The sequence below is a fragment of the Taudactylus pleione genome, unplaced genomic scaffold, assembly GCF_031769625.1.
Source record: "Taudactylus pleione unplaced genomic scaffold, aTauple2 ptg000069l, whole genome shotgun sequence".
NCBI classification, from domain to species: Eukaryota; Metazoa; Chordata; class Amphibia; order Anura; family Myobatrachidae; genus Taudactylus; species Taudactylus pleione.
This window is the reverse complement of record NW_028284471.1, coordinates 12,956,716-12,982,042: the sequence shown is the minus strand read 5'-3', so window position 1 is coordinate 12,982,042 and position 25,327 is coordinate 12,956,716.

Sequence of the window (25,327 nt, the reverse complement as noted above, 5' to 3'; positions counted from 1 at the left end):
TCAACCCATACTGTATACGACTCGCACTGTATCTGTCCCACACTGTATCTGACCTACACTGTATCCCGCACTGTATCCAACCTGCACTATGAACTGCACTATATCCGACCCGCGCTGTATCCAACCCGCAGGGCCGGCTCCAGGGGTCGGAGCACCCTGTGCCGGCCCCCTCCAGAGCGCCCTATCTTCGCGCGTGGCTTCAAAATGGGGGCGTGGCCTAATTATCATAGGCCACCTCCCTATGTGACGTTATTAGGAGGCGTATCCGCCTCCAAATAACGTGAGGCTGGGGGGAGCCTCACCAACTGGGCTTCCCCCAGCCCTCTCCCGTCACTGAATGGATGACGCCCGCATGCGCGCAAGCATCCATTCACAGTCTCCGGGGTCCGGCACAGCTGTGGCAGTGGGGGGTCCCGATCCTCCTGATTTAACCACCCGTGGGCCACTTCAGCCCACAGGTGGAACAGCGGGACCGTAATGTCCCGCTGAAATCGGGATATTGGGGAGGGGTGCGCCCTCTATGGGTGGCGCCCATGTGCGACCGCTCAGGTCGAACACCCCTAGAGCCGGCCCTGACAACCCGCACTGTGGGCCTGATTCAGAGTTGGGAATAGAGTGAGTTATCTCTCTCAACTGATCATCTTGGTGAAACCATGCTGCACTGCAGGTGGGGCAGATTTAAAATGTGCAGAGAGATTTAGATTTGGGAGGGAGGTGTCCAAACTGACATCTAAAGTGTAGAGTAATTATAAAGCTGTGCAGTATTTGTGGGCTACATGTAAAAGCAGCCAGTATTTACCCCACATGCCAAAATAAATTATGTATCTAATTGCACGCCTTGCATTGCAACATGGTTTGTCCAGGTACACAGTTAAGTGCTATCTCTCTCTCTGGGCCTAATTCAGAGCCGGACGCTCTGACCAGAGCGCTCGCTCTGAATCAGTGCCCTCCTACCTAAAAATGGAGCGGCCTCCTGGCCGCTCGCATAGCTGTGGGTGACTACCCACAGCATATGCGAGCAGCCAAAAAGATGGTCACGATGGTCAAGACCATCGCGACCATCGGGCTTGCGACGAGACCCTTGTGGTAGGGTCTCGTGGGCGCAAGCCCTGGAGTGATTTTGGCTCTATCAGAGCCAAAATCACTCCCACTGACATCACTAGTGATGTCAGTGGGGCCGGACCCAGACGGTAGGCGTTCCCATGGGATCGCCTCCGTCTGGCAGCCACGCCCAACAAAGGGGGCATGCTGTCAGTCACCATCGACAGCATGCCCCCTTTGGTGCGAGACCCGGAGCGACAGCTTGGCTGTCGCTGTCCGGGTCTTGCGCATGCGCATGACGGAGCTCCCTCCGTCGTGCGCATGCGCATTGGGGTAACATCGACCCACTTGCGAGCGGGTCTGAATGACCCCCTCTATTCCCAACTCTGAATCAGGCCCTGTGTCCGACCTGCACTGTATTTAACCCACACTGTAACCGACTCTGAGATGTCGGATACAGCCTGGCGTCCTTCTGCGTGCAGGAAATCTCTCAACTCCTGCGTCAGGGTCAGGTCTAACTTTAGTCTGCGTGTGGCTCCGATGTTAAACGAAGTTCCCGATATTTTCTATGCCTTGCGCATCAGTACGGATGATAGCGGAGGGTAAAGGGGCAGCATTACGTAGTGTTGGGCGTTTGCATCTTTGTGCTGCGATTGCAGTGTGTTAGCACATTCTCGCAGCGGCCGGGTGCGTGCGTCTGCATCTATGCCTTTCCTGCTGAATCAGGCCCTGTATCCGACCCGCACTATATCCAACCACACTGTTTCTGACCTGCACTATCAACTGCACTGTATCCAGCCCGCATTGTAGCTGACTCGCACTGTGGGCCTGATTCAGACCCGCTTGCGAGCGCTTAGCGCTCGCAAGCGGGTCGATGGTTGACCATTGCGCACGCGAAGAATGTGCGAGCCCCAGAGCGAGTGAGAAATCACTCGCTCCGGGGCTCGCTGCAAGACGGGGCAGCTGTCGATGTTGATCGACAGCTCACCCCGTTCTGTAGGCAGGTCGGGGGGTGGCTGCACAAACGGAGGCGTTCCCTTAGGAACGCCTGCCGTTTCTGGGCGGCTCTACTGACATCCACGTGATGTCAGAAGTGAACTTCCTACCACAAGGGTCTCGTCGCAAGCCCGATTGTCGCGAAGGTCTTGACCATCGCGACCATCATCCTGGCTGCTCGCAATAGCTGTGGGTGGTTACCCACAGCTATGCGAGCGGCAAGGAGGCCGCAACTAAAAAATCAGCGCCCGCCCTGATTCAGAGCGAGCGCTCGCTTTTTGCGAGTGCCTCTGAATCAGGCCCTGTATCCGACCTGCACTGTATTCAACCCACACTGAATCCCGCACTGTACTCGACCTGCACTGTATCCAACCCGCACTGTAAACTGCTCTTTATCTAACCTGCACTGTAACCGACCCACACTGTAACCGACTCACACCGTATCCAACCCACGCTGTATCCCGCACTGTATCTGACCTGCACTGCATCCAACCCACACTATATCCTGCACTGTATCTGACCTGTACTGCATCTGACTCGCACTGTAACCTGCACGGTTTCTGACCTGCAGGTACGAAATGCTGTTTTTATGGTTGGGGAACTGCTCAACAAAAAGGCTGATTGATAGGGGATTTACATGGACACAGAGTGCCAGTCATCTGTGGTCCAAAACCAAACCACGTGAGGGTGGTTTTGCAAAACCAGAACCAAAGCCAAAACACAAAAGTTAATCCAGATCCAAAACGCAGGGGTCGGCACACATCTCTAATATATATATATATATATATATATATATATATATATATATATATTTTAGAGATGTGTGGTCCGGTTCTCTAGAAATCCAAATTCACCAGAATTTTGTGAATCCGGACAGATCCAAGTTGCAGTTCTCATCTCCGGAGGAGATCCAGACAGATCCGAGTCGCGGTTCTGATCTTCCCGCGGTAAGGAATTTGAATTTTAAATCCGAATTTAGGGATTTGGATTGCAAAAATTACTTGTTTTCAGTTATTATGCTTTTTGGTAGCAAATTTTTAGTTTCTCTAGTGGACACATTTATTAAACTATGTGGCAAAGCACTGAAACATAGAATTCTTTATTGTTGATTTATTTATATTTTTTTTGGAAGGGGTTGGAGGGCTATTTACCATAGGGAAGACTCCAAAAATTGCCTATCCCAGTTAAAGCTACCACTTTACTTCCGAGTTATGACACCTTCTTAAACTCCTTAAAAACGTCAAATTGTAGTAATTTCTCTTTTTTGAAGTACTGATTGCAATTTTTAGGCCCGTATTCAATTAGACGCGAAAAGTCGGACACTTTTCACCTGTTGTACTTTCCGCATATTCGCCTGTTTGGGAGGCGAATTCAAGGCATGCGTGTCCCCGTGATTCGCCCTATTCAATTGTCAGAGAGGCAAAAAACGCAAATAGGCAAATGCATAACAGGCGGAAAGTACTGAATAGAATGGGAGAATCAGTCTTTCCCCAAAATAAGATGCCCTGTCCCTGAAAATCATTACAGATGTGTACTATTAGCCCTAATTTTGATGAAAAATTATAGAAAACAGTATATTTTGTGGAAAACAAATAGTCCTGTCAAATTTGGGGTACTTGAAAATGGTACTTGTGTTTCTAAAATGCACTTTTAAAAAATGTGAAAAATCCACCTGCACTTGCAATCCAAAAAACACCCGCCCCATCCATACAGCCCCCCAAGAAACCTATTTCACTACTTTTTATCCTTGTCACCCCACTTTTTTCACTTTTGCTCCAAAAATGACGTCTTTTTTGAAGTGTTCTGAGCTTTTTGTTTTTATTTTTTGGGATGATTTGTCCTTTGGGGGTGTTCAAAGGGTTCTGAATCAATTCCCCACATTTGCACCCCAAAATAGAGATTCTGCACTTTTTTACGCTTGCCATTCATTGGAGAAACTTTTCCGCCTATTCCATTGCATTGAGTTTCCGCTTAGGCGAAAAAATCCTGGAATTGAATTTGGAGATAAGACATAAAACAAAAGAAAAGTGGCAACAGGCGAAACTTTTTCTCCGATTCCGGCTTTTCATGTCTAATTGAATATGAGCCTTAGGGCCTGATTCAGAGCCGCTCGTAAGCGGCCGCTCGTTCGCTCCGAGCGATGTTTGCCCAACTGTGCATGCGTACGGATCGTTATACGCATGCGCGAACCAGTCAGTGCGGTCTAAATTCATGTGCTCACAAAATAGCGAATCCCTGAAAATTTGAGTGACAGAAAGAGGCGTATGTGGGTGGTAACAGGGGAAGGTGCTTGAAAACGGGGAGTGGAGATCCGAACGCAGGCGTGCTTAAAGGTCAAAACGGGCGTTTTATGGGTGTGCATAATTAATACAGCAGCGTCATTGACCACGTCACTGGGTTATTTTATAGCCAGAACTGCTCGCAAGATTGTGGTAGCAAAAACCAACCACAAGAATAGCGAGCAGTTCATACGCTGGTCGATGTACTCGATTAATCTAATAAATAGCGGACATGACGTAGGATGCGAGCGGCCAGGGGGCGTAGTTTTCCAAAAAACGACCGCAAGTTTTGTTTGCTCGTTCAGACCTAGAGGCGTGAACAGACCGCAAAGAGCGAACGGTTCATTTGAATAGCCACCCCTATATTCTGGACGAGCGAGCACTAATTGCGTCCGGCTCTGAATCAGGCCCTTAGTTTGATAAATAGGCACCTGGATTTGAAGACACAGGGGTTTATATTATACACATTGTCAGTTGAAGACCTAATAATTATCACTGTATAAATACCATGCAGAATAATTTTATTTTTACAATAGCTAATGTGAGACAAATTTATACTGAATTCAGGTTATAGCTGTAACTGAGATACAGAATATAACATTTAATATTGTGAAGAATTCTAATGACATCTAGTGGTAATCTAGTGGTAACACAATGCATATAGTATATACCTTTGTAGAATATGCAACATTTTCTAAACTTTTCCAAGTAATATTCACCTCATTTTCTACTTGGCACAAGAATGCTCATTCTTAAACAAAATAAACCACAGAGCTACAGTCATAATTTTATGCAATGAGAATTACCTTTTATTAAATGTTTTTGCTGTTGGTAGCACTTGTTTTCTCTTCAATATATGGGGCCTATTTATCAATCGGAATTGGTATAAAATCCAAGTAGTCGGGATGCCTGCTGTCAATATACCAACAATGGCATCCCGATGCTCAGGATCCCAACAAGGGTTCGGTAAGTATGGTAACCCTCCCCCCTTCTCCCCCCACCCTGCACCCTAACCCTCCCCCTTAGAGCCTAAGCCTAACCCCCCCAGTGGTGCCTAACCCTAACCTCCCCCCCCCTAGCCTAACCCTAGCCCCCGTGATGCCTAAACCTAACCCCCACCTCGCGGCTAAGACCTAACCAGTCCCGCTATACTTGTGATCAGCATCCCGGCTGTCAGGACTGCGGCGTCGGCATCTCCACTACTGTCGGTATTCCGGCACCGGTCTTCTGGCCGGGTAGTGGCATTCCGGCGCCAGAATTTCATCAGCTGGGATGCCGGATGTAGGTATAATAACTGCATTCTTATCAATCATATCGGTGGTCAAGTGTACAATGGTGGTGTATTTGCAGGCATACAGTGAGGCATTGCAGACTCTTAGGTGGTGAGAGTCTCCTGGTCCGACCTGTCCACATGGACGCTGGGGAGAAAAGACGTGTGAAAAGGTTGCGCGTGTGCTGTAGCACGTCTCTCTTAGCAGTGCTTCGGCGCATCCTAGCAACTGCCAACTGTATCCTACCTGTACAGTGCTGCAGGGAGGCAGCACAGGAGCATTATCTTTCCAACATTACCAAGCTCTGAAAAGCTTAGCAGTAGCAATTGCATCCTAAAGGCTGCATTTTTTTGCAGGATACCTCATCGGCATCCTGGAGTGTGCGCACACCCAGTGCAAATACCGCCTTCACTCCTGTGATAAGCACAGAGTGCAGGAGGTTTGGATGATGGAAAGTCAGATTTCTATTGGTTGCACTGTCCCAGCATGACCTTAATGATATACAGTGTAGCCACCAAAGGCGTAACCGGGTCTGGTGACCCCCTTTGCACACTCTGGATATTCAACACGCGCAGGAGGCGCATCTGACCTAAAAGGAGCATGGTCTAAATAAAGGGGATGTGACCTCACAGGGGATCTGGATAACACTACTCCGGGGGCAGCCCATCATCACCGGAGATACTGGGCTGCCCGCGGAGATTGGGTGGTCTGCACTGTCGGCTCCTCTTCTATGACAAGAGACGGGTGCTGCAGCAGAATGTCACACTGCAGCACCCGGCCTCTGTCACTGCAGAGGAGCCGGCATTTTGGTGTCACCCCCTCCGAGTGGGACACCCTCATGACGCCACTTATAGTCACATTAATTAATAACTTCTCTCTGTTAATAGCAACCAACTATAGCTGATATTAAATAACCTACCAAAAACACGGTCATTGATAAATGAGTGCCTGTATATTAAGTGGGATTATAGGATTACAGTACCACTGATCTTGCATGGGGCAGCCTAGTTATAAAGCATCACAGTGTTACTTAGGGGTACATTTACTAAGAATCAAGTCTGGGAGAGTTTTTTTTTTTTTTTCAACTTGATTAGCTTCACCTAAACTCGGGTGATTTGAAGCTCCTGAGACTCTCGAATTTACAAAGAAGGGAGTTTAGCTGAGAGTGAGATGGCCAATGGTGAAGCAGAACGAGATTTCTATGCCGAGTAGCAGGGTTTGCAGGAGATTTCTCCCCCAAGTAGCAGGATGTGCAGATTACTCACCCGAGATTGCAGTGTCTTCTCTCTGCAAAACTCTCCCGAGCAAGCAGCCTGCACATATCAGTGAGATATGTGTAAGCTGCTTGTGTTGTACCTGTTAAACAACGGGTTAGAAGTGTTGTGAAAAAAAGTGACTTAGCTCCCCCCCCCCCAAAATCTTAACAAGCCCCAGGCTTGCCAGCCTGTCCTGTTTTCTAAGATTACGGGGAACAAAATGTGTAGGGTTCCCACGTAATTTAGAAACCAACACCAGGCTGCAGGGCCAGTCCTGATTTTAAATATAGGGGGGAAAAAATTGCGTAGGGTCCCCCCTGTTTAAAACCAGCACCAGACCCAAAACGGCCGGGCTTAATGCCACAGCCCGGAGACCCTTTCACCGAGGCTCTGGGTCCAAAGCATTATCAGCCCAAGCCAGGGATCTCAGGGGAGGTGGGGACCCCCCAAAAAAAGGGGTCCCCCCTCTCACTTAACCCCAGGCTTGGTCTGAAGCCTGGGGCTCTTTCCCGCACCCCTGGAGCGTTGGGTACGGGGGTAATAAAGTGGGGAAATTTAAGTAAACTATTGTATTTTACAGTGGGACTACAGGTGCCAGCATGCCTGCCTTTTGGCACTTGTGGAACTACAAGTGCCAGCAGACGGACGGCACCTGTACCCCCACTGTAAAATAAATAGTTAAATGAAGACAAAACACACACACCGTGATTAGTAAAGCTTTATTACACACACCTACCCATTCACACATACTTACCTATGCCAGATGCTTCTGTCCCCTTCTCCAGTAGATTACGTATTGACTAGCCCTACAAAAAAGATTTCATACTCACCTATATCCTGGCGCTGGTCTCCGCAGTAATCCATGGCCTTTGTAAAACAAAAAACGAATTTACCGATCCACGCACCGGGTATCAGTATGTGTGTTGCCACACATACTGATACCTCCCGAATGCCAGCTGACGGGATTGCACAGGGTTTGCATGTCCCACAAGCCAATCAGCGGCCGCGCTGACTGTAGAGCGGCCGCTGATTGGCTCCGGCAAGTTGCGATTGCATGGTAAGACATTAGTACGCACACTATGTGTTAGCGTGCGACGGCAGTGCTATCGCAAGCCAGCCTAATGACACCCCCTTTCCCTTCACAGCACGCGTCATCTCCAGGAAGTGTATGTAATTTCAGTAACAGAGCACCATCGGACCCGCTCGCAGCACTTGTCGTTGACCATACCCCGCCGCAGGCACTGCGATCGCTGCAGTGTGAAACACAGCCAGGTGACGTGTACAATGACGCTCCATGTTAAATATACACGCCCATGAAACGTTGTTAGAACGCACAGGCACACCTGCGTTCACACATCCACATCCCCGTTTCATTGACCTTCCCGTCATCACCCACAAACGGCTCGTCCTGTCATTCAATGTTGTGAGCTGTCTAAACTTAACTTGCGATCACCTCCCTATCGCAGTGACTGGCTTGCGCACATGCACTGCAATACGTACGCATGCGCAGATAACAAAAATCGTCCAGCTGCGTGCGAACACAGCCTAGCGAGTGGGTCTGAATAAGGCCCTTTAGCTGCAACCCGCCAACAATCCAATTGTATATATAAACCAATATATCTAACATAGATAGAATATTATATATAAGGAAAAAATGATACAGAAACAACATTTTTTTAGAGTAAAAAAATATATACCAAAGATATATAGATAAACCTTGTACAGAAAAAAATTACAATGAGAGCACATTACATCAGAATCTATATGCTTCAAAATTAATAAGCATACAGGACCTCATTCAGAGGCGGTCGTTAGATGCAAGCGGTCGCTCTGAATGAGGGCGGCCGCTTGCATCTTGTAGTGCCGCCTCTTGGTCGATCGCTAAGCTGTGGGTTACCACCCACAGCTCTAGCGACCGACCAGGGTGATGGTCGCGATGGTCAAGACCATCACGACCATCGGGGCTTGCGACGAGCCCCTAAGGTTGGGTCTCGGCACTCGCAAGCCCCAGGGAGCTTCCTGCTCTGATCGAGCAGGAAGCTCCCCACTGACATTACTGCTGATCTCAGTGGGGCCGCCCCCAAACGGCAAGCGTTCCTTCGGGAATGCCTCCGTTTGGCCAGCCACGACTCCCAAATGGGGCTAGCTGTCACTCACCATCGACAGCTCACCCCCTTTGGTGCGAGACCCCTAGCGGCGGAGCGCCGTCGCTAGCCAGGTCTCGCGCATGCGCATGTCGGAGCCGGCTCCGACGTGCGCATGCCCAGTGGGGGAACATCGACCCGGTTGCGAGCGCTCAGTGCTTGCGACCAGGTCTGAATGACCCCCACCTTTCCAATTGATCTTATTGTTTAGATGCTTAGGACTAATGGTGTCCAAACGTAAGATCCATTGTGATTCCTTAATAAACAGACTCTTTGCTCTATCACCCCCACGAAGTGAGGGGGTATATGGTCAATAATTAAATATTTCAGAGGCCAAAGTGTGACCTCGTTCATTAAAGTGTTTAATGACCGGCTGGATACTATCGATGTTTCAGAACCAGTGTTTAGGACTAAACAATGTTTTGTATCCAATGTTAAAAACATTGATACTTCCAATGTTTTCTGTTGATGTCCCTCCCGCACAGTGCAGAACAAACATTGACATTATGGGCCTGATTCAGAAAGGATCGCAGTTGCTAATACACACGCAATCGGACGATTGTTGTGTTCTGCATATGCGTATGCATCACAGTGCGCAAGCGTGAATCATTCACTGCGATCGCAGAGGCTACGCAGACCCATCGCCATGTGAGTGACAGGAAGTACCGTTTGAGGGTGGTGATTGGTTGAGTGAACGCAGGCGTGCCAGTGCATTTCACCGTTGTTGCATGGGTGTGCATAAATTATCCACAGCGATACCATATGCAGCATGAGGCCTCATACAGTGCGCTGAAAGTTAGCAATTCCTGAATGAGGCCTGACCTGCCGTAACTGTGCGTATGGGTCCGATGTTACATTTCACTATGTTGCTAAAATGTGATGATGTAAGGGGAAGTGGGCGTCCTTATGTTAAGCTGCGATCTCAATGCAAATGTAATTATTTGCATATCACCGCTGATATTAGCAACTGCGTTGTATGCGTATTAGCAGAATAGCGATCCTTGCACTGCAGCTGTACAGGAGGGGTGGTTACCTCTCCTTAGGTATGGACATCGAACAACAAGAGAGATAGGGCCTGATTCAGACCCACTCGCGAGCGGCTGTCCGCTCGCAAATGGGTCGATGTTCTGGACTGAGCATGCGCGCGACGGAGGGAGCTCCGTCGTGCGCATGCGCCAGACGCGACGAGCGAAGGAAAGTCCTTCGCTCGTTGTGTCTGATCAAAGGGGGCGTGCTGTCGATGTTGATTGACAGCACGCCCCCTTTGGTAGGCGTGCCGGGGGCGTGCCTCCCTGACGGGGGCGTTCCCATGGGAACGCCTCCCGTCAGAAGCCGGCCCACTGACATCACTAGTGATGTCAGTGGGAGTGATTTTGGCTCTGATAGAGCCAAAATCACTCCGGAGCTTGCGGTTGAAAACCTCAACCGCAGGCTCCGGCTCGCAGTTTCGATGGTCGCGATGGTCAAGACCATCGCGGCCATCAAACTGCACGCTCGTATAGCCTGTGGGTGGTGACCCACAGCTATACGAGCGTCCAGGAGGACGCTCCATTTTCATGGAGGCCGGCCCTCATTCAGAGCGTGCGCTCTGCTCAGAGCGTACGGCTCTGAATGAGGGCCATGGTAAGAACTTACCTTTGTTATCTCTGTTTCTACGAAGTCCTTAGGGTCCACAGGGATACCTTGGGGTATTGGCATGGGCTTGTCCATGGGCACCGCACAGTTAAAGCTGTCATCCCAGGATGCACTGGGCCCCCTCCTATACCCCGCCCCCAGGCCAAGGCACCTCAGGTTTAGTAGCAAGCCATAGGCCGGAAGGAGGAGAAAAAGGAAGAACAACATCTGGAACACACAGGAATCACAGTCTCACAGAAAAAAAGACAGAAACGGGTGACCAGAATAACACCCTACAGAAGCACAGGGCATCAGGGCGGGCGCCCTGTGGATCCTAAGGACTTCGTAGAAACAGAGATAACAAAGGTAAGTTCTTACCATATCTCTTGTTTTCTACCCCAGGGTCCTTAGGTATCCACAGGCATACCTTGGGGATGTCCCAAACCAGTATCCTTCAAGGGTGGGGACGCTCCTGTGCAGGAAGGAGAACCTGCCGCCCGAAGGAAGCATCCTGAGAAGCAAATGTGTCAAAGGCGTAATGCCTGACAAAAGCATTGACAGATGACCACGTGGCTGCCTTGCAAAGCTAAACAGCTGAGGCGCCACGGTGAGCTGCCCACGAAGGACCCACAGACCTCGTAGAATGCGCCTTCACAGAGGGTGGCACTGGCAGACTCTCTTGAGCGTAAGCCTCAGAGATCACCAGGTGAATCCACCACGCCAAAGACTGCTTATTGGCACACCAACCCCTCCTTTGAAAGTCATACAGGACAAAGAGTCAGATTTTCGTAAAGACACATAAATCCGCAGCGCCCGTTCCACATCCAATGAGGCCTCACTGGCCGAGAGATCCAAGGAATTAAATGCAGGGACCACAATTTTCTCATTACTATGGAAACTAGACACCACTTTAGGAAGGAAACCAGGGTGGGTCCGAAGAACCGCCAGGTCTGAATGAAAAATCAGGAGAGAGCCACCAGATCCGACACTCTTCTGGCCGAAGCAATAGCCAGAAGGAACACTGTCTTTGTTGTAAGCCATTTCAAATCCACCGAACCAAAAGGTTCGAATGGAGGACCTTGGAGCGCCCTCAGAACCACAGCCAAATCCCAAGGAGCCACCGGAGGGACAAAGGGAGGCTGGATGCGAAGGACACCCTGCACAAAGGTGTGGATATCAGGCAACATAGAAATCATACGCTGAAACCAAACCGACAGGGCAGAGACATACACCTTCAGTGAGGTGAGGCGTAGACCTAGATCCAAGCCCGCCTGTAGGAAAGCCAGCACTCTGGGTATCCGAAACCCCTGAGGATCGTAGCCTCTAGGGCGACACCACTCAAAATAAGTATGCCACACCCTGTGGTAAATTCTAGCCGAAGCAGAAGAGGGAGAAACCCTTAGACCCCTTAGAGTCTCAAGAGCCACTCAGGTTAGGGTAGAGGCAAGGACCTTGAGACAACAGCAATGGAGTGTCGATGGACAGACACTGAAGATCCGAGTACCAATTCCATCTGGGCCATGCAGGAGCCACCAGCAGGATCTTGCCTCCTTCCTGTTTGAACTTTCAAAGTACACGAGGCAGAAGGGAGAACGGAGGAAACAGGTACGCGAACTGGAAGGTCAATCGTACCGACAGAGCGTCCACCAGAAGAGCCCCTATGTCTCTTGTTCGGGATCCGTATGCCCACAGCTTGCTGTTGTTTCTGGAGGCCATTAGGTCTATTTTGGGAAGGCCCCACTTGTCCACCAGGAGTTGAAACACCTCCTGGTGAAGAAACCATTCCCCCGGATGTACATCGTGATGGCTGAGGAAGTCCGCTTCCCAGTTGAGCACTCCCGGTATGATCTCAGCCGAAATGGCTGGGAGATTGCCTTCCGCCCAAGTCAGAATGCGGGGTACCTCCCTTAGCGCCGCTTGACTTCGAATTCCACCTTGACGGTTTAGGTAAGCCACCATGGTGGCGTTGTCTGATTGAACCTGCACGGGTTTCCCCTGCAGGAAAAGCCTTGCTTGTTGCAGCGCTCTGAACACTGGGCCTGATTCAGACCCGCTCGTAAGCGCATAGTGCACGCAAGAAGGGTCGTTGGTGGTCCAACTAAAAAAAACAGCTCCCACCCTGAGTCAGAGAGCGCTCACTTTTTGCGAGCGCCTCTGAATCAGGCCCACTGCACGAACCTCCAATATATTGATTTCCTCTGACATCCACCGGCCCTGAAAGACGTGCCCATCACAGCGCCCCAGCCCCGAAGGTAGCCATCCATTGTTAGAAGGACCCAATCCGAAATCCAAAACGGACGTCCCCTGCTGAGATGGGACTTCTGTAACCACCAGGTCAGGGACAGGCGCACCTCTGGAGAGAGCCTGATCATCTGTGTCTTTATCCGACGGGGAATTCTGTCCCATCTGGAGAGGATCAACATCTGCAGAGGCCTGGAATGGAACTGGGCATACTCCACCATGTCTAATGTTGACACCATGGAACCCAGTAACCTCATTGCTGAGAGAAGAGACACTCGGCGACTCTTTAGACCATTGCGTATCCTGGACTGCAACAGGGCTATCTTTTCTTCCATCAAGAAGATCCTCTGCTGCTGAGAGTCCAACAATACTCCGAGATGGACCATCCCGAGAAGGAATTCGAGGATTTCTGCCAATTCACTAGCCATCCGTGAGCCTGCAACACTGATATTGTCAGTTGCAAAGGACCTGTGGCACCGTGCCAACAACAGAAGGTTGTCCAAATAAGGTAACAGGTGAACCCCCTGCAACCGCAGAAAGGCCAAACTGTAGAGCTTGAAACTGGTAATGGTGGCCCAACACCGCAAATCTGAGGTAACGCTGATGAGCCCTGGCAATGGGGATATGTAGGTAAGCATCCTGAATATCCAGGGACACCATAACATCCCCAGGCTGCATAGCTAAAACAATAGAATGCAGAGTCTCCATTCGGAACCGAGGGATCCATAAAAACTTGTTCAGGGACTTGAGGCTGAGGATAGGTCGGAATGATACATTTGGTTTTTGAACCAGAAAGAGGTTGGAGTAATATCCCGTCCCCCTTAGGGGAAACAGAACAGGCACTATGACTCCCATATGGAGCATAGAGCGCACCATCTCCTGGATCGCTAGAGCCTTCATTGGATCTGAAGGAAGGCCTGCTGCCGAGAACTGAGGAGGAGGCCGTCTGCGGAAGGAGAGGGCATATCCCTGAGATACCACCTCCCTTACCCTAGTGTCTGTGGTGGTCTGAAACCAGCACTGGGCACATTGCAGAAGTCGGCCTCCCACCTTCGGGTCCTCCAAGGGGAAGCCCAGCTCGTCAGGCTGAGGGCTTGTCGTCTGGCTTGACGGCCAAGCCTGTTTCTAGGGTTTGGCGGTCTTTTTGGGGCCAGAAGGTCTCGGGAAGGACTGCACCTTAGATTTGCCCTGTGGGCGATAGGGACGAAAGGACGGGTTCTTAGACCCTGACAGAGTCGGGGCCGAAGGCAGACATGCCGATTTCGCTGCCACCAGCGTGTCCACAATTTTGTCCAAAGCAGAATCTGACCATTATAAGGTAAGCCTTCCAAACCCTTTTTGGATTCAGCATATGCCCTCCAAGAACGTAACCATAAGGAGCAGCGAGTGGACACTGCCGCCGCAGAAATTCTAGAAGTCAGAAGACTAAGGGCCTGATTAAGAGCCGGACGCTCTGACCAGAGCGCTCGCTCTGAATCAGGGCCCTCCTACATGAAAATGGAGCGGCCTTATGGATGCTCGTATAGCTGTGGGTTACCACCCACAGCTTATGCGAGCGTCCATGATGATGGTCGCGATGGTCAAGACCATCGCGACCATCGGGCTTGCGATGGAGACCCTGCGGTAGGGTCTCGCTGCCGCAAGCCCTGGAGTGATTTTGGCTCTATCAGAGCCAAAATCACTCCCACTGACATCACTAGTGATGTCAGTGGGCCCGGCTTCAGACGGTAGGCGTTCCCATGGGAACGCCTCCGTCTGGCAGCCACGCCCCCTTTTGTGGGCGTGCTCTCAATCAACTTCGACAGCACGCCCCCTTTGGTGCGAGACCCGGAGCGACGGAGAGCCCGTCGCTATCCGGGTCTCGCACATGCGCACGACGGAGCTCCCTCCGTCGTGCGCATGCGCAGTGGGGCAACATCGACCTGCTTGCGAGCATCCTGCGCTCGCGAGTGGGTCTGAATGACCCCCTAAGGGCCTGATTCAGAGCCCTCGCTCTGAATCAGGCGGCCGCTTTATTTTGACAAACCCGGCCTCCTGGCCGCTCGCTAAGCTGTGGGTGAACACCCACAGCTTTTGCGAGTGGCCAGGTGATGGTCACGATGGTCGCGACCATCGGGCTTGCGACGAGACCCTTGTGGAAGGATCTCATCTGCAGCAAGCCGCGGTGAACTTCCGGCTCTAATAGAGCCGGATGCTCACTACTGAGATCACTCGTGATGTCAGTAGAGCCACCCCCAAACGGCAGGCGTTCCTTCGGGAATGCCTCCGTTTGGCCAGCCACCCCCCCCCCCCCCCGCCTACAAAACGTTTGTAGCAAGCCCCGGAGCGAGAGAATTTCTCTCGCTCCGGGGCTTGCGCACTGCCCGCCCATCGACCCGCTTGCGAGTGGGTCTGAATCAGGCCCTAAGATCCAAGGCTGCTTTGTTAATGTACGTAGCAGAATCCCGGAGATTACACAGTAACACAACCTGTTCCCTGGTAACTTCCAAAGCAAATGATGCTTCCAATGCGTCTGCCCATCCTTCCATAGCCTGGGCCACCCAGCAGACTGCCATAGCTGGCCTGAATGCTACTCCAGCGAGGGAATAGATGGATTTAAGGCACAGGGTCTCATTCAGACCCGCTCGCGAGCGCAGGACGCTCGCAAGCGGGTCGATGTTACCCAAATGCGCATGCGCACGATGGAGGGAGCTCCGTCGCGCACATGCGCGAGACCCGGACAGCGACAGCCAAGCTGTCGCTCCGGGTCTCGCACCAAAGGGGGCGTGCTGTCGATGTTGATTGACAGCACGCCCACTTTGGTGGGCGTGCCGGGGGCGTTGCCACCAGACAGAGGCGTTCCCAAGGGAACGCCTGCCGTCTGAAGCCGGCCCCACTGACATCAGTAGTGATGTCAGTGGGAGTGATTTTGGCTCTGATAGAGCCAAAATCACTCCAGGGCTTGCGGCAGCGAGACCCTACCGCAGGGTCTCAGTCGCAAGCCCGATGGTCGTGATGGTCTTGACCATCGCGACCATCATCATGGATGCTCGCATAAGCTGTGGGTGGTAACCCACAGCTATGCGAGCGTCCATAAGGCCGCTCCAAGTTGAGGTAGGAGGGCCCTGATTCAGAGCGAGCGCTCTGGTCAGAGCGTCCTGCTCTGAATCAGGCCCACAGTTCCACCTTATGGTCTGTAGCGTCTGTCAGAGAAGACATTGGCCCTCATTCAGAGCCGTACGCTCTGAGCAGAGCGCACGCTCTGAATGGGGGCCGCCCTCCATAAAAATGGAGCATCCTCCTGGACGCTCGTATAGCTGTGGGTCACCACCCACAGCCTATACGAGCGTGCAGTTTGATGGCCGCGATGGTCTTGACCATCGCAACTGCGAGCCGGAGCCTGCGGTTGAGGTTTTCAACCGCTAGCTCCGGAGTGATTTTGACTCTATCAGAGCCAAAATCACTCCCACTGACATCACTAGTGATGTCAGTGGGCCGGCTTCTGACGGGAGGCGTTCCCGTGGGAACGCCCCCGTCAGGGAGGCACGCCCACCAAAGGGGGCGTGCTGTCAATCACCATCGACAGCACGCCCCCTTTGATCAGACACAACGAGCGAAGGACTTTCCTTCGCTCGTCGCGTCTGGCGCATGCGCACGACGGAGCTCCTTCCGTCGTGCGCATGCTCAGTGCAGAACATCGACCCACTTGCGAGCGGACAGCCGCTCGCGAATGGGTCTGAATCAGGCCCATTGATGGCATAGGTAGAGTCGCGCTCTTTACTAAGCGCGTCACATGAGAATCCACCTGAGGGGGAGATTCCCATTTAGTGAAATAATCCTCCGCAAAGGGGTATGCACGTGCCAGACATTTTTGAGACTGAAACCTCTTACCTGGAAATTTCCACGCCTCTCCAAGTGATCCACTAGCTGACCAGATAGAGGAAAAACTGCTGCAGCACCCCTAAATTCCTTAAAATAAGCATGTGCAGGTGCTACAGGTAGGTTGTTGTCAGTAATCACCATGGCGGTATCTACCACCCGTATGAGACCTGGAATATATATTTTGGACTTAACCTCCGCCCCTAATTGAGGAGCGTCAGTGTCCGACAAATCCAAAAGTTCGCCATCATCAGACGACCCGTCATCATTATCTAGTTGTGTAGATGGAAATGAAAGTAGCGGTCTTTTAGTAGGTGTTGGGTCCTGCTCTGCAATATTCTGCTCCGTAGCAGACACAGGGCCTGATTCAGGGCCGCTCGTTCGCTCCGAGCGATGTTTGCTCAACTGCGCATGCGTACGGATCGTTATACGCATGCGCAAACCAGTCAGTGCGGTCGAAATTCATGTGCTCGCAAAATAGCGAATGCCTGATAATTTGAGTGACAGAATGAGGCGTATGTGGGTGGTAACAGGGGAAGGTGCTTGAAAACGGGGAGTGGAGATCCGAACGCAGGCGTGCTTAAAGGTCAAAACGGGCGTTTTATGGGTGTGCATAATTAAAACAGCAGCGTCACTGACCACGTCACTGGGTTATTTTATAGCCAGAACTGCTCGCAAGATTGTGGTAGCAAAAACCAACCACAAGAATAGCGAGCAGTTCATACGCTGGTCGATGTACTCGATTAATCTAATAAATAGCGGACATGACGTAGGATGCGAGCGGCCAGGGGGCGTATTGATCCAAAAAACGACCGCAAGTTTTGTTCGCTCGTTCAGACCTAGAGGCGTGAACAGACCGCAAAGAGTGAACGGTTCATTTGAATAGCTACCCTTATTTTCTGGACGAGCGAGCGCTAATTGCGTCCGGCTCTGAATCAGGCCCACAGAGTATGCTCAAACAGGTTCCCCCGGAGGAAGAACCTACTGAGGGGGACACTGAGCCACCACCATCTGTCCCGGACCCCCTAATACGGGAGAAGGGACAACCGCCTGCTGTGCAAACCCTAATTGGGAAAAAACACAGGGGGGCTGTTAACCTATTCACAAGGATATTCAAGGCTTGTGCAAAGGAAGCCCATGGGGGTTCCTGTGAGGTGCTGGGTACAGCAGAGGTACCAGGAAGGGTCAAACATGTAGTACATATACCAACCTGAAGTACCATCCCATCACCCACACCTGCTCTACACCTAGAGCAGGAAAACAGGAGAGGTGCACCCAGAGACACAGAGGCCCTGATTCAGAGACTGACGCTCTGAAAGAGCGCTCGCTCTGAATCAGGGCGTTTTTTTTTTTTTGTGCTTCCTCCTGGCCGCTCACATAGCGAGCTTGCAGCCACGAGACTCTACCACAAGGGTCTCGTCGCAAGCCCGATGGTCGCGATGGTCTTGACCATGGCTAGCTGGAACCCCCAAGAGCCTGCCAAGTTCCCCGGATCGCTACCGGAGGTCAGCGTCGGTGGGGGTGTCAGATTGGCAGAACGGACGTCCGCTGGACTGTCCGAGCTTCCACTCTTAAAGTTCTTTCCAGCTCTTCAGGGGCTGTGAAACCGACCCGAGTCCTGCCGGGCACCAACTGAAACTGAGGTGCCTTGGCCTCGGGGCAGGGTATAGGCCCCCAGTGCATCCTGGGATGACAGCTTTAACTGTGTGGTGCCCATGGACAAGCCCATGCCAATACCCCAAGGTATCCCTGTGGACCCTAAGGACCCTGGAGTAGAAATAGATGGTTGTTAACCATCAATGTTTTTGATCCGATAGATGTTTTTACATTCAATCGTAGCCTTCCGATGTTTGTCACCATCAAAAGGTAATCATCTGATGCTGTTCCGATGGTGTCTTTTTTTCTAGCTAGGCTTCTCCCCTTGCCCTTTCCTGGCTGCTGTGTGCAGTGTCAGCATCAAAGAATCTTCATGCTGGGTTCATTGGAGGCTACTTCAGAGACGTGACCCTCAGTCCCTCCCTCCCCTCTTTAGGCTGCTGCTAGCTCTGATTGGCTCTCACTGACTCAGGGAGCCAATCAGTGTGCAGCTCTCACCCTGCAGCAAAAGTCACTCACACAGCAGCACAGACACACACATACTCTTATGGTGCATACACATGGTACGACTTTTATATCGTTCACTTTTTTGCAGTCACCAACCTGACAATGAACAACGATGTGCGTTCCTGCATGAACGATAATATCTATGGTCTTTCATGCATGCATGCATACACACGGAGCAATCAGCCAGCGATATGATATCGCTGGCTGATCATCCTGCACTCACCCTGGTGTGCTGGATGATTGATATCGATCATCCAGCACACCACCAACTTACCAGCGACTATAGCGACCCGCGATTAACGATCGTGGGTCCCTATAGGAACCTGCTTGATATCGAGCAGGTTAGCCAGCATGAACGGCCGATGGACGGTATCGTCCATACGTGCCTGCGCATCGCTGTTCATTGTTGGGACCAAAAAATTAACGATTTGAACAATAACGATATGCACAATATCGTTATCGTTCGAATTGTGCATATAAATCACTACGTGTGTACGCATCATTAGTCCCGGGTGCTGCTGCTGCTGCACTGTGTCAGCTGTGACACAGCAGCAGCAGGGGCAGTGTCTCTCCGTCCTCCGAGTCCTCTCTGCCTGGCTCAGCTGGATGTAATGTAACACACTAGGGATGGGAATCATTTGTTGTTTCATCGGAAACATCGGGCAGATGGTTCCAATGTTTGATGTTTAACCCTGCGATGTTTAGGATCCAATGTTCCATTACCATCGCTAGATTTCTCCCCTGATGTTTTTCCCTGCTTTCCAATGATTTTTTTTTTTTTGTGACACTGGGCCTGATTCAGAGCCGAACGCTCTTGGAGAGCGCATGCTCTGAATCAGGGCGTCCCTTTTTTTTTTTTTTTAAAGACGGCCTCCTGGCCGTTCGCATAGCTGTGGGTGACCACCCACAGCTTATGCGAGCGGCCAGGTGATGGTCAAGACCATCGCGACCATCGGGCTTGTGACGAGACCCTTGTGGTAGGGTCTCGTGGCCGCAAGCCCCAGTGGACTTCCTGCACCAAAAGAGCACGAGTGATGTCAGTAGGGACGCCCACAAACGGCAGGCTTTCCTGCAGGAACGCCTCTGTTTGCCCAGCCACCCCCCCCTGTCGGTCTCCAAAACAGGGCAAGCTGTCAATCACCATCGATAGCTGCCTCGCTTTGGTGAAACCCCCGCTTTGGTGCAAGACCCGCTGCGGGGGTTTCTAGTTTTTTCTGGGGGGAAGTCGGGAGTGTCGCAGGGTCCATGAGGCTTGCCTGCCTTTCCAGGGGGCCGGGAGTGGCACCCAAAAATCGTGAGGCTCCCGGCCAAATCGGGAGGGTAGGCAAGCCTGCATTCCTGTCCACAGCCCACTGCCACTGGTGCGGCTTTCAGTGAACACTGGTTGGCTGCTGGGGTGTCTGGCTGCTGCAGCTCTTGGTAAGAAGCAGAGAAATGTTTCATGAAAGTTTTATTAGACAAGGCATCACTTTCATTTCTTCAATAACAAGTTTATTACCACAAAACATGTTTTACTTCTAATGGTGCATACACACGGTCAGATTTTTCCTTCAGATCTGAACGATAACGATTTAAAAATCGTTCAGTCGTTCATATCTGAAGGAAAATCTGACATATCTGACATGCCTGAACGATGGACGATGAACGATGCGCGTTCCCGTTTGTCAGATAACGATATCTGACATCTGATGTGTTTGCAGTCAGACTTGGACGATTCCATTCATTTTAATGCAGTAAAAAATCATTCAATCGTTCAAAACTTTTGTTAAATCGTTCATCTGACAAATCTGACCGTGTGTATGCTCCATAAAAATGCATTCATCCTTGTAATTTTTGCACCACTTTTGTGTATACATATATATACTGTTTGCCTCCATGAAGATAGACATTGTATAATAATTATTTTAAAAGTCTTAGAGGGGTATTCAATATGGGAGCGAAAAGTCCATGCTGGACTTTTCGCTCCACATCGGAGCTTTTCCTGGGATAAAGTATCGGGCGCTCGCCCGCTATATCCCCGTATTTAATTAAAAAGCTACGAAAACAGGAACCGGCGAAATAGGATTGGCCAAAAAAAAACTGGATTTACCTGGAATAAATTGTAGGACCCCCCTAAAGCTGTCAAAACATGGGGGATCACTATGGGTACCCCGTTTTAGCCTGCGAATGAAAGTCGGGGTTTTAAATAGCTGCGGCAGGTGTTTTTTTTCCGACATTGAAGAAGTGATGCAGAAGAGCACTTAGGTTATTATTTTTCGGTTTTTTAAGTGGTCACATCAAATTTGGGGTACATGAAAATGGGTACTAGCATATTTTTAAGTCCCTAAAGTGTTTTTATTTCAAATTTTGCAAAAATGCACCTGCCGCTAATAGCCTATTCTAGAAAGCATCTGCCGCATACTAGCAGAATAGCCCAGAACCTATTTCCTTATTTTTAAACACTTTTTTTTTTTTTTTCACCCCAAATTTTTTTTATTAATTTTTTGGGGTGTCCCTATTTTTTTTTTTTTTAACTTTTTTTGACACAGTTATTTTTTAAATGTCATTCCCAGGGGTGCAGGCTATTTTTTTTAAGCCTGCACCCCTAAACCCCAATTCTGCACTTTTTTTCGCCACCTATTCAGTGGTGAAAAGTTATCCCCGTTTTTTTTCAAAGACTTTTCGAACCTGCGAAAAGTCTTTGAAGTTGAATAATGGGATAATTGAAATCGGAGAAAATGACGTCATCGGCGATAATTTATCGCTGATTCCGTAATTTACGCTCCAAATTGAATACCCCCGCTAGTCTATTAATGTACAAAGTTTGCTTACAAAAATACAGAAACATCGGTTAACATCGGTTCCAGAGAACCAATGTTTTTATCTAAATTATGTTTTGTATTCAATGTTAAAAACATCGGTACTTCCACACTTTTCTTTCGATGTCCCATAAACACACTGACTCGACTGCAGCGAGCAACCTCCTATGTCGCTTGTGTTTGGCATGCTGGAAATGGGCCGGGCTGTCACTGTATAAATCTGTTACTATGTATATATAAAAGCGTACTGAATACCTGCCGCCCAATCCCCAAAGCACATAGAGATCACAGACAGTGATAGTATGTATGCTTTTGCTACGGAGCGGGCTCTGCCCCTGATCCCATCCCCCCCCCCCCAATTACGTCCCTTACCATCCGCGCTGCCGGGAAACTTGCGCATGCGCACATCAAATAAATAGTTTTTACCATCGAATTCTTTTGATGCGATGGCTAGTTACCATCGCATCGAAAGATTCAATGGTGGAAGCCCAGCCATCATTTGATGGTGAGCTTCCAAAGCCATCCCTACCTGTCCTCCTGATCTATGCGTGTCACGTTGCCTGTGAGACCGCCCCCATCGCGTGACGTCAGAGGGGGAACTGGCCGCTTCCCTCTACAGTACAAATATTCCCGTGACTTCCGCCCGCGCTTTACTGTCGTGAGGAAGAGAAGCTACTCTCGTGCTCAGCTACCCGGAAGTGACGTACAATCTCGGAAGCGGCGCCTGGTGTGCGAGGAGGAGACCCGGCCGTGTTGGAGCCTGTGCTGGGGAGACTGACATGGATGTGATCCGCCGCCGGCCTCCATCAAGTCGGACAAGTAAGCCTATTGTGGTGGGGCGGGAGATGAAGACAAGCCGCGGGTGACAAGCCGGCGGCTGCGGTACGGAGTTGATGCTGATCGGCTATCACACTGTAACTAATGTACAGTGGCATCCAGCTGAAGAGAATGGTACAATTCCTGAACATGATTGCAGTAACACACTCCACCTTATACCAGTCCCTGCCCGCGTACATAGTTATGTAACATTACACACTAACCGTTACTGACAAGTGTATACAATATATGTAACTGTTCACCTGTCTCTATCATTGGTCATAGGATATTATGCTGCACAAATTACTCCATGCTCATTAATTACTGAGCCCCACAAGGAGTAGGGTTAGGACTAGACTACAGCGCAGATGGACCTGTGATGTCACTCCCACGTGACCCTGTCTGAAAGAGGGAGGGGCGGGGATGCTAACGGGGGACCAAAACTGTCCCCTCGAAGGCTCGCCACGCTTCGGGCACGGTGGCACACTGCGCTCGCCACAATTATTTATTCCCCCTCTATGCCCTAGTGCAGGGGTTCCCAACCACGGTCCTCAAGGCACACTAACAGTCCAGGTTTTAGGTATAGCCATACGTCAGCACAAGTGACTAAATTAGTACCGTATATACTCGAGTATAAGCCGAGTTTTTCAGCACAAAAAATGTGCTGAAAAAGTCCCCCTCGGCTTATACTCGAGTCAAGTGTAGCGCTGACCGGACGGAGTTCGGTCAGCGCTACACACTGCCAAACACATAGCCGCCGGAGCCGGCAGCTATGTGTTTGCTGTAATCAGCAGCCGCTGAGAGTCTGTCAGACTCTCAGCGGCTGCTGCTGCTCCCACTGCGGGAGCCATCTTCCAGCTCCCGCAGTGGGTGATGGGAGACACGTCGTCATGACGACGTCTCTCCCATGCAAAGCGGCCGGAGGAGCGGACAGCGGCGGGACCAGGAGCGGACAGCGGCGGGACCATGAGCGGGAGTTTCAGGTAAGTGTTTATTTTTTTTTTTTATTGTTATCACGTCTCTCTCTACAAGGGGGGGGGGGGACTGCAGGGGGCACAACCAGGGGGCATTATCAGGGGACGATTACTACAGGGGGCACTTAAAGGGGGGAACTACCAGGGGGGGATTACTACAGGGGGCACTAAAAGGGGGGATTACTACAGGGGGCACTACCAGGGGGGATTACTACTGGGGATACAACCAGGGGGAATTACTACTGGGGGCACTACCAGCTGTTGCCATTTCCCACACTAGGCTTATACTCGAGTCAGTAAGTTTTCCCAGTTTTTTGGGGTAAAAGTAGGTACCTCGGCTTATATTCGGGTCGACTTATACTCGAGTATATACGGTACATCAGTTATTTTGATTTAATCATCTGTGCACAATCATGGATATCACTAAAACCAGGACTGGTAGTGTGCCTTGAGGACCGAGGTCGGGAATCGCTGTCCTAGTGCATGGTAATGCAGGAGCGGTCTAGCCTCCTGCAGCGGTCACGTGGTGGATATGTCACAGAGGTCCTTTCTCCAACTACGACATAGCAGCAACCCAAGGAGTAGATCTACTAAATATGCTTTATGCACAATATTGCCTTCTGTCATTTACTAAGAATCAATATCCTTCCATTAAAGTTAAGAAACACTGTTGTACTGATTACCTGTCTGCAAACAAGTGCATATAGTCTATTATATATGGCAGTGTAGTTATATCCGCTATATGATATGGGGAAATATTGTCCTACACAGATCACTTTATTAGCACTAACCAATGGAATGATATAAAGGTTCATATCTGCAGTACTGAAATTAACTGACCTGAATCACAGATCTGATACATTTGCACAGTGCTAGATATGTCGCCCGTTTACTTGAACAGGCAATATATCTATTACCACTTTCAGACATACGACCCAGGAATTTCCCTGCTCAGACCCAGGTTTTTCACCTCGACAATAGCCCGGGTTTTTGCTTGAGACCCCCTTTCACACTACACCTGAGACCGGGGAAATTCCAGGGTCGAATACGCTCACACCTAGGTCCGCCCTGGAATTTGATGTGGTTTTAAAGGGGATACATATTTTTTTTTTGTTCACAGTAATGACGTAATATAAAAATTTGCATTTTTACAGTAAATACCAGTTTATTTCCATTTTTTTTTTTTTAGTGAACACCAATAAGTTTACATTATAAGAAAATTGTGACTATAGCCTCTAGAAGATTGCGATGTATACAAAGACAAAATTTTCACATAAAAAAAAGTTAAGCCAAAAAATAATACACACTTAAATTCCAGGTGCATGGAGCAGCCAATGAGAAGGTTTTCTAAAAACCTGGGTTGGATGCATTCACACTAGAGGCTACCTAGGTTTCACCCGGGAAAACCCCTGTTATAAAGCAGGGTCATGGACCCGGGGCGTTTCTCTTCGACGCAACGAAATACAGGCTGTAGATAGAAATATGGTTCTAAACAAACAGAATTTAAAACTTCTCTCATCTATAATATTGTATAGAGAGATGAACGTGTTTTCCAAAATATGTTTGCTGTGTGCCCAGACAGGAGTACTCACTCCAGGGTGTCTACTCCAATATAATAAAAATAACCAATGGTCTGGCACTTCAAATAGCTGACTGTAGCTGCTGCCGGTGCCCTCACTTGGTAAAATGTATATGGCAAAAGGTTTGTCACTCGGAATAGTAAACAGAAATTCTCCGTCTGAGACATGATGTAAACGCATCCTGATATGTTGCCATCACCAAGGTTACCACTAGTAAACAAACATTAATGTTATGTACAAATGCATCACAACAAAGCCATACATCTATCTCTATAAGACACAATAGAGGCACTGGTTTTTATATGTAATTGTTTTTTTAATATACATTTCATTTTTATGCACTTATTCTTGAACTA